Source organism: Rattus norvegicus, chromosome 15 (assembly GCF_021556685.1).
Source record: "Rattus norvegicus strain SHRSP/BbbUtx chromosome 15, alternate assembly SHRSP_T2T, whole genome shotgun sequence".
NCBI classification, from domain to species: domain Eukaryota; kingdom Metazoa; phylum Chordata; class Mammalia; order Rodentia; family Muridae; genus Rattus; species Rattus norvegicus.
Genome location: NC_141548.1, coordinates 14567059 through 14577327, shown reverse-complemented (window position 1 = coordinate 14577327; position 10269 = coordinate 14567059). Strand labels below are relative to the sequence as shown.

Sequence of the window (10269 nt, the reverse complement as noted above, 5' to 3'; positions counted from 1 at the left end):
CGCTTTTCAAAAAATGCTTCTTAAAGGGAAGTTGAAAGTAGGTGTTGGGGGAGGTGGTGCTGCTCATTGTAAAAACGTTGCTTGGACGTGCGGAGTACACATACATTTCTGGAGCACACTGCAGGTTATAGTGTCATCTCCTCTGAGGGAGAAAAAGTCACTTTGATTCAACTTTTCTGAGTGTTCTTCTAAATGGAACCATGTACGTGGTGAGAGTTGATTTGGCGTCCAACAGGGTAGAGTTCGTTACTGGAACCCAGGTTTTTGTTTACCAGTTTTCATGATCTCAAGTCCCCTGAACCTTCCCATCTTGCATAAAGCAACTGTGTGGGGTCAGTTTCATTGCTCAGATTTCTTAAGTGTGATCCCAGCATCTGCCCTGTGTTTCCTCAGTTCTTCAGCAGAAAACTTGGGATCATTCAAGTGAGGTGGTTTTTTACCTCTAGGCAGAACTATGTGTATATCAAATACAAGTATTGACTTTTGTCACAAAGGCAGAAATTACCCTGAATGAAGATTTTGAAGCATAGCTGGCCGCTTCTAAATGTGGAAGTGCTTGCTTACTTTTTGAAAGAGTGCTGGCCTAAAGGCTCTTCCTAGCTTGGACTTTGGACCCTGTTCATTTCCTTTGTGTAGGAAGAAGGATAATATTAATCTTAAATTCAGCAGGGTGGTGTGTGGTAGGTAGCCATGCCTTTACACCCAGCTGGGCTGGCAGGTCTGCGAGCTGAGGCTAATCTAGGTCTGAAGATGGAATTTTTGGCTAGCTGAGCTATAGGCACTCCCCATACACAAAACAACAGCAGCAGCAGCAGCAGCAGCAGCAGCAGCAGCAGCAGCAGCAGCAGCAGCAGCAGCAGCAGCAACAACAAAATACCGAACCAAAACCAAACATAAGTACCGTTAAACACTGTCAATGGAATATCAGCTGCATATTTCTCTGTTCTGAGTAACACTTTGGTTGGGAGACTTCTTGTTTACAAGAAAACTGACAAGTAGTGAAAGGATACTTTTAAACAGCATTTCTTGATCTTATCAGCATCTTGCTGACTTGGAAACGGTTATGTAGTGACGTCAAATAATTGTTAATGTTTTCCTGGGAAACCAGCACTGCCCTTTATGACGATAGCTGCTGGGAGCTACTCTGTCAGGTTTTCACAGACGAACCCTGGCCAGACCCCTTTCATAAGTTTCTTTGATGACTCACTTTTTTTAGGCAGGGCTGAAAAGAATAAAATAAAATAAAATAATGAGACCACAAGTAAGTGAAAAAACTTGGAGTGTATTTGAAGATAAACATTCCTGAACATTATTGGCTCAGGAGACCAAGTAATAGGAAATATATGAGCCTTTTGAAGTCTCTGGAGTTTTCTTCAAACTATATAATTGGATTTGTTACTGCATTGACAAGAACCTATAAGTTGAACATGTGAGGAATCTGTTTATTATATGTGTTGAGAGAACATCTTGCAATGAATTTTATAGAAATGATCTTTTTATTTGTTTGCTGTTAAAGGGGGATGGACTCAAGCTCTCTGCTTTACTCAGGCTTCTTTTTCTTTATTTTTGGGGGGTGGGGGGCATGGATTTTGACAGGCGGAAGCACAGAATTGGGAAGTCTGTGTTTTAAGCTACTGAAAAGCTGACTTGAACTTGCAGTCACTAGTTCCCTCTTTTTTAAGAATATGAGATATTAGTTAAGGAAGTTAGCATATTTATTTAACATTTTCCTCCTGAAAATATAAAGAGTGATGAGAGAACCGAGGGGTCTGTCTTTTTGGTGTCATAGCTAGGGTTTGTAATGGGGTGAGAAACATTTCAAGACCACCTGCCCAGAGTGGTACCACCCACAATCTATGGACCCTCCCACATCAGTCACTCCAGAAATTGCACCATAGACAGGCAGTCTTTTGTAGGCATTTTCTCAGTCACTTTCTTTCCAGGTATGTTGAGGTTTGTGGGGGGAAAAGGTAAGCATTTCTCGTTTGCTTTTAGAGAAAAAATTATTCTGGTCTGTAGACCTTTAGGGGTCTGTAAGTATCAACCAATTCTTTAAAAATATTTTTTTTAGATTTATTTTATATGTATTTTACCTACATATATGTATATATGTGCCCTACTACCAGATGTATGCTTGCTGTCCATGGAGGTCAGAAGAGGCCATTGGATGCCCTAGAACTAGAGTTATAGATGGTTGTGAGCCACCATGTGGATCTTGGGAATTAAACCAGGTCCTTTCCAAGAACAACAAATACTCTTAACTGCTGAGCTATCTCCCGAACCTCCCAAGCAAAATGTATATTTTTCTACAAATAGGATATAAAGTTATAAAGATGCATCTTTTTAAAAACAACCACCATTCAGATATTTTCTTTAATATTAATTTGTGCATACAATATGTTTTGATCAGCTCCACTCTCCTTCCCACCTGTGAATCTGTACCCTTTTCCTTCAACTTGATGTTCGTTCTCTCTCTCTCTCTCTCTCTCTCTCTCTCTCTTTCTCAATATTTACTTATTTTGATTACATGTGTATGGGTGTTTTGCTAGCATGCTTGTCTGTATGCAATGTGCATGCCTGGTGCCTACAGAGGCCAGGAGAAGGTATTAGATCTCCTGGGACTGGAGTTACAGGCATTTTGGGGATGTCATGTGGGAATTGTGAATCAAACTTGGGTCCCCTGGAAGAGTAGCCAGTACCCTTATCCCCAGAGCCTTCTCCTTATCCCTCCATCACCCTCTTTTAAAAATGCTAATTCAACTCATCTAGTTCTATACAGCAGGACTTCCCTCAACCCACCAGCATTATAAATAATGACAGGCTGCAGGTGAAGTTTAAAGCCTAGGCCTCTTGCTTGGGAATCTCCCAGCTAGCCTGTCTAACTAACTTAACCTGACTGTCTAGTCTCTGGCTGTGTGGCTAGCTCAGTACTGCTCTATTCCACTGTGGTGACTGCCTGTTCCCTCTCCTGCTTCTCTTCTCTCTGCATAACTACTTTGTCCAGAAGTTCACTCCCTTACTTCCTGCCCAGCTACTGGCTGTCGGCTCTTTATTATAACCTGATACTTTACTAGCTTGCCTTTAGACAGGTGAGGAAGGAAGAACATTTACAAAAGCAAACCCTGGTGATGGGCCATGGAAATGACAGTACCAAAATCCTGCCATCACTTAAGCACTGTGCAGATGCAGAATTAACAATGGGAAATATAGAGACACAGCGTCATGCAAACTGGAAGGTTTCCTCTGTGGTTCTGCTCGTATGTGCGTGGTGCGGGGCCATCTCCTGAGCAAGGCTAGCCTCTCAGGGCTTCCATCTCCTGAGCAAGGCTAGCCTCTCAGGGCTTCCATCTCCTGAGCAAGGCTAGCCTCTCAGGGCTTCCATCTCCTGAGCAAGGCTAGCCTCTCAGGGCTTCCATCTCCTGAGCAAGGCTAGCCTCTCAGGGCTTCCATCTCCTGAGCAAGGCTAGCCTCTCAGGGCTTCCATCTCCTGAGCAAGGCTAGCCTCTCAGGGCTTCCATCTCCTGAGCAAGGCTAGCCTCTCAGGGCTTCCATCTTTGAAGAAACTGGCCCTCTGACTCCCAGAAGCCATCAGCTGCCAATAGCGCCTCACTTAGAGAGAAGGCACTTCGTAAACTTCTCCCACGGTCTTCCCCAGATAGGCTTGATCGAGTACAAGCTCCCCATGGCTTTTCAAATCTTTTCACACACGCCATTCCTTATGCTACTTTAGCCTTGGGGGTGATACAAATACCCTGTTTAGACATCCGAGTGCATGGCAGTCTCTAACCTGCACATTAAGTCTCTGTGACAGTAGCTACTCCAAAAGGGAGCTGCTTTGATGAGTGTTGAGAAATGCACAACTCTGTGAGGGTAAAGATAAGAACCTAAGGGACAGTTAATTACTTTGTCCCTACAGCAAAATAATAGTTTAGATGTCCTTCTAGAAGCCAGAATCAGTATTAGGAATAGGGTTCATATTGTGGTGCAGGCTTTAAATCCAAACAGAAATCGGTCGGCTACCCCTGTAATGTTCATGCCTCTGTTATACCAGCAGGCAAATGTATCAGGCCAGCCATTATTGTAGCTCTTGGCAAGACTGTAGGTGATTTTCTTCCCCCTCAAGTGTACATAAGACCTTCTAACACCATGAAACCTAGCCAGGAAGGGTGCAGCTTCCAGGTCATTACCACTTGATTTTTCTATATTCTATGTGTCAGGCTTGTGGTGTCGTCAGCACTAGGGTATTACCATCACCTTCTGAAGCATAACCCAGAGCGATGGTAATAGCTTGTAATTGGGTGGTTGGTAGTCTTTGAGGAACTCACAAACCATCTCAGAACAAAGTAACCCATTCCTGACTCTGGGCTTATACTTGAAAGCCTGAGATATCTGGGGAATGGATTGTAGTCCTCGCTCACTCCCCTTGCCTGTTATTAGGTGGCTCCCTGCCACCCCCGTTTATTCGTGTGTCTGTGTGTGTGTGTGCATGCCTTTGTGTGTGTGTGTGTGTGTGTGTGTGTGTGTGTGCATTCTAACACGTCTTTTGTGTCGTGCTCACTTTTACCCTGACTTCCCATTTACCACCCCTGTTCCCTTATTGCTCTTGCTCCCTTCATAAGCACCATTGCTCTACCCCTGTCCTTGAAAACCCATCCCTGTCCCTTCCACATCCCCTTACTATTCTCTGCCTTCTGCTACTGGTCGTCCAATTTAAATACACATATCTAAAGATTCCAAGCTAGCATCCTTGTATGGGAAAAAACACATGCGTGGCATTTGTCTTTCTCAGTGTGTGTTACCTCACTCAGGAGAATTGTTTCTAGCTTCATCCGTTTAGCTGCAAATTTCAAAAATTCAGTCATCTTTAAAGCAGAGTAGAGCTCCATTGTATAAATATACTACATCTCCATTGTCTGTTTATCCATTGAGGGACACCTAGGCTGTTTACATTTTTTTGCTATAGTGGGTAGAGGAGCAGTGTACATGGATGAGTTCTCTGTAGTAGGATATGAAGATCTTGGGAACTGTCTATGTGCAGGAGTGGTCTAGGTGGACGTGTTATATCTCACCTTCTGAGGAGCCACCATACTTAGTTCATAGTGGCTACACTAGTCACCAGCAGTGACTGTTACTCTTTTTCTGATACCCGCAAAAAAAACCCATCATTTCTTTTTTTAAAAAAAAAAAGATTTATTTATTATGTATACAGTGTATGTATACAGTATGCCTGCAGGCCAGAAGAGGGCACCAGATCTCATTATAGATGGTTATGAACCTACCTTGTGGTTGCTGGGAATTGAATTCAGGACTTCTGGAAGAGTAGCCATTACTCTTAACCTCTCTGAGCCATCTTTCAGGCCCCAAGAACAATCATTTCTAAGACCCCAGACACAACAAACTCGGTCCTTGTTCTGAGTACTTTCAGAGGTTGTTTTCAGTCTGATTGTATGGTGTTCGGGGGGCAAAGCTTTGGCAGTTAGGTGGTAAGCCTTGACTACATAGGCACAAGGCAAGCCAGACTGGCATGCTGCTTCTGGCTTCACTGTGACTGTCTTTATTATATCTAAAGATATACTAGATATAGTTTATAAAAATATAAACAGCAAGTGAAGAAGCAGAGTTGAGCTTGATGCTGGCCTTCAAAGGTTCCTTTAATTCTACTTTATTTCTCTGCCTATTTATATCGTCTGCCTGGACGATAATGACACTGAGGAATGTACTTGTATCTTTGCTTGACAGCAGAAATGGTGGGCAAAAGGCAACTTCTGAGTTAAAACAGGGTGAAGCTCCAGTTTGGTTTCTTCTCCTCTATGTCTCCTTACTTCCAGGCCTTGTAATTACCTACTAAGTAGAGATATCCAGCATGGAGTTTTGCATGAAGTTCTGAGCCCATTGGTTCGCCCACAAGATGAGTTTACAAAACAATTAAAACTTTTCTGAGTGAATATGTACAATCATGGAATATGCTAATAATAGACATAATTTCCATACAGCTTAAGTATTATGCAGAATGCTGTATAAAAACCATGTTTTCAAAAATGTGTGAGGAGTGAGTGATCCTCATACTGTAGCACTTACGGGATGGTGGAAGTGTCATGTTGAACAACACAGAAGACGTGGCTGGTGCACAGATGGGAACAGGGAGTGCTTTTTCTGTGAGGGAGATTCTTTTTAACATTTGTTTTTATTTGTAGTTTAAAAGAAAAAGCCCTAAGTTAAAAACTGAGAGTGTGTGTTCTAGTCTGTAATCCCTAAAATGTGTGCTACCACCTCCTCCTGTCTGGAGTCCTCACCTCCTCCTGTCTGGAGTCCTCACCTCCCCTTGTCTGGAGTCCTCACCTCCCTGTCTGGAGTCCATCACCTCCTCCTGTCTGGAGTCCTCACCTCCTCCTGTCTGGAGTCCTCACCTCCTCCTGTCTGGAGTCCTCACCTCCTCCTGTCTGGAGTCCATCACCTCCTCCTGTCTGGAGTCCTCACCTCCTCCTGTCTGGAGTCCTCACCTCCTCCTGTCTGGAGTCCTCACCTCCTCCTGTCTGGAGTCCTCACCTCCTCCTGTCTGGAGTCCTCACCTCCTGTCTGGAGTCCTCACCTCCTCCTGTCTGGAGTCCATCACCTCCTCCTGTCTGGTGTCCATCACCTCCTCCTGTCTGGCGTCCATCACCTCCTCCTGTCTGGAGTCCTCACCTCCTCCTGTGTTGTTCTATCAGTGTGCTGCACTTTCAGCTCCATGGTCACTAAAAGACCCTCCGACTTGGCTATCAGTGTTGACTTTTCTCTACAGGGAAAATCAGTGTTTCAGAACTGGGCTATATTTTCCTCTAAATGTTGAAGGAAGCAGGGGCATTAGGAAACAAGGAATTTGAGGTGTGTGGATGACATATCTAAAATACTTGGGCCCAGAATTGTGGTGCTGTCCTTCAATAAGAGCTCTAGTAGCAGAGGCAGGTGGATTTCTGTGAGTTCCTGTCCAGCCTGGTCTACATAGAGTTCAGGACAGTCAGGGCTATGTGGAGAAACCTTGTTCCAAAACAAACAAAAATGCTTTGGCTTTAAAACTAAATCTGCTTGTACTGTTTCTGTGCCTTTGGCTGTTCTTGTCATTCACGGGCACACTCCTGTCTGCTGCTTTGGGATCGGACAATATGATCAGTGTTGGCTTCAGACTTGAACTGGGGTTTGACTCTCATTCCTAAAATCTCTGCTTGGTTTACTTTGGGCCAGTTGTGGACCAGAATTTTTAAATAGAGAAGATGGTTATTAAATAGGCTAACAGATCCAAAAGACTTGCTCTTTCTTGGGACCCTAAGTGTCCTGAAGGTGGTAGACATTTTGAGAGACATTAATTCTCATCTTAGAAAACATATCGGACTCCCTTTCGAAGGATATCTTTGATTATCCACATTGTCTCATTGACATTCTAAATGATGCCTCCTTTTTTTTTTTTTTAAGAGTTTATTTATCTGAGTAGACTATAGTTGTCTTCAGACACACCAGAAGAGGGCATCAGATCCCATTACAGATGGTTGTGAGCCACCATGTGGCTGCTGGGAATTGAACTCAGGACCTCTGGAAGAGCAGTCGGTGCTCTTAACTGCTGAGCCATCTCTCCAGCTCCCAATGATGCCTCCTCTTTTAAAGAATTTTTATTATAATTTTAAAAATTATTATCTTGTGTGCAAGTCAGTGTGGATGTGAGCATGCTCTGGTGTGCATGCAGCGATCAGGGGACAACTAGAAGAACTTCCTTCTTCTGGGGATCAAACTCAGATGCCAGGCAGCTCGCTGACATCGTCACCCACATCTTGCCATCCCCATCATCTTAGTTTTAATCCAGGAGGACCTTTTCCATCTCATGACTGTGGCTGCACCCAGCACCCATAGGAGCTATCAAGACTCGTTTATTGTCTGTGGTGTGGAGTTACTCTCTGTGAAACTGGAAGGTTGTGTCAGAATTCTGGCTATGGTATTGGCCAAATCAAGAAAGCTGGCAAATTTGAAGTTGTAATTTGTTTACAAGTTACTTGGTTTAATGGCCGAGAACAACATCTGTGAGGGATCAGAGGGTGACTATTTTGAACTTTGCCATCTGTCTAGTTTTCTCTACTTACTCAACCCCACCATCATAGGGAGAAATGGATGACAGTGGCTTTGTTACAGTGAAACTTCATTTATGAACACTAACATCTGGATTTCACAACATCTTCATATGGCATAAGATCATTATTTTTAAGTATTTAAAGAGATAAAAGCCATTCATAGTCTGTTCTGTGTGTAGATAGCCACTGGAGTTGCCCTGTGGACCCTCACTTGCACATTCCCAGATTTAGTCAGGTGTAGAAGTGGTGCATGCCTGTAACGTCTGCACTTGGAGACGGAAGCAGGATCAAGGCCAACTTAACTCTGGAGTAAGCTGGAAGTCAGTGTGAACCACAGGAAACCCATCCCAGCCTCTCTCCTCCAGTAAGACACAGGAAGCGTAGTATAGACTAGTGACACCCCCAGCCAGTCTACTGCCTGCGTGCACCCGTGACGGTGTTTGCTCCCCCATGTGCTTTTGGTATGACAGCTTGATCTAATGCTGTATTCCCAGTAGGATAAACCTCCAGTCAAGAAGTTGCTACTAATCCTCAGTGGCACTCCTGTTTTAGCACATTCTTACAAAGCGTCACTAGTTAATTTTATTTACTGCTAAAGATGTTCTCACCTTGCCAACTCTCTGCAAAGCTTGATGATTGAAATCTGTCATGTGTGATGGCCTTGAAGAGAACCCCTGCCTTCCATGCTCTCAGAGTTCCTGTGGCCTCCTGGGTCAGAAGGGAAAGTAATCAAGTGGCCCCTCAGCCTGCTATCTAGACCTTGCTGTTCCCTATGGAAACCTGGATTTGTGTGTGTGTGTGTGTGTGTGTGTTTTACAAACATTCCTGTTGTCTTTTACTTCCTGGAGATTAGCTTCAAATTGGTATGTCCTGAACATGTAGGTACATATGTCTGCGTAATTTATCTGACAGTCCATAATATTCTAAGGAAGGCTTCTTTTTAATTAAATTTTATTCATTCATTCATTCATTCATTCATTCATTCATTCATTCATTCAATATGTGTGTGTTTATGTGCAGGTCAGAGTAGAACTTACGGTAGTCAGTTTTTCCTTCCATCCATTGTGTGGGTACTGGGAATTGAACTGAGGTTATTCAACTTGGTAGCAAGTCCACTAAGCCATCTCACTGGGCATAAGAATAGCCTCTTTTAGTTTCTCCTTTTCATTCCCTCTGACTATCCTCTCCTGGCTCTATACAGGATGCAAATTTGATGACATGTTAAGCTGTCCTGCTTTTTGTTTTTGGTTTTTTGTTCGAACATTATTTATTGATCTGCTTGTGTTAGAGCTTAAGTTTTCAAGGTGCGTGATACTAAAAGTAAACCATTTGACCGTATGAGGAGTTTTAGAATTTCCTCCTATCAAAGTATAACCCTAATACAGTATCAGAGAAGTGAGTTGGTATTTTACATACTTAGGATAGAATACAATCTTATTTTGTTTGTTTTTTTATATAGATACTGTCTAGAGAGAAAATGGTATCCAAATAAAAGATATCACAGGGACTTTCTTGTTTTTAAAATTAAATTTGTAGCCCATCAGAGTGGCCGATGTCTTTAGTGGGAGGCAGAGGGGAGGCAGGTGGATCTCTGTATGTTCTGGGAAAGCCCAGATTCCAGGGATATATAATGAGACCTCGTCTCCTGGAAAAAAAGAAAATGCTAAACTTGGTGCATATTTTGGATGACAGTTTGGAAAATGCAGACTCCAGGCCATTAAGAAAATGCTAAGTGTACTTCTAGGAAATTAAAGAAATAAATTGTACAATTATACACAGACATATGCCCCAGACTACACCTTACTTTATATTTTTTTAGCACTGGAATATAAAACATATTCTAAGTATATCCCTGTGACAGATAAAATATGTGTTAGGGCCCATTTATAGAGTGAAGGACTGTGCAGTCTTTAAGGGAAGACAATGGGGTCCGCAGTTATTGGTATGGAGTGGTATTTACATGAAAGGAGTGTCACAGGAGAGGATGTCTAATGGAGTTCTGAGAGATGGACAAAACTGTGTAAACACATAACTAAGGAAGCTGAGTCTGTACCAATAGGAACTTGTCAACGTGAGGTAGTGAGATTCTGGATGACCCTTTTCATGTTTTTATGTCTTTTCAGTTGGGGAAGATGATAAAGCTGTTGAAGAATATAGGCATAATAATGTAGAA

The 10269-nt window shown here is 42.9% G+C and overlaps 1 protein-coding gene across 2 annotated transcripts in view; it reads left to right on the top strand.

Moving 5' to 3' along the window:
• The window catches only part of Atxn7 (ataxin 7), a 145426-nt gene that overhangs the window by 572 nt on the left and 134585 nt on the right, over window positions 1–10269 (top strand).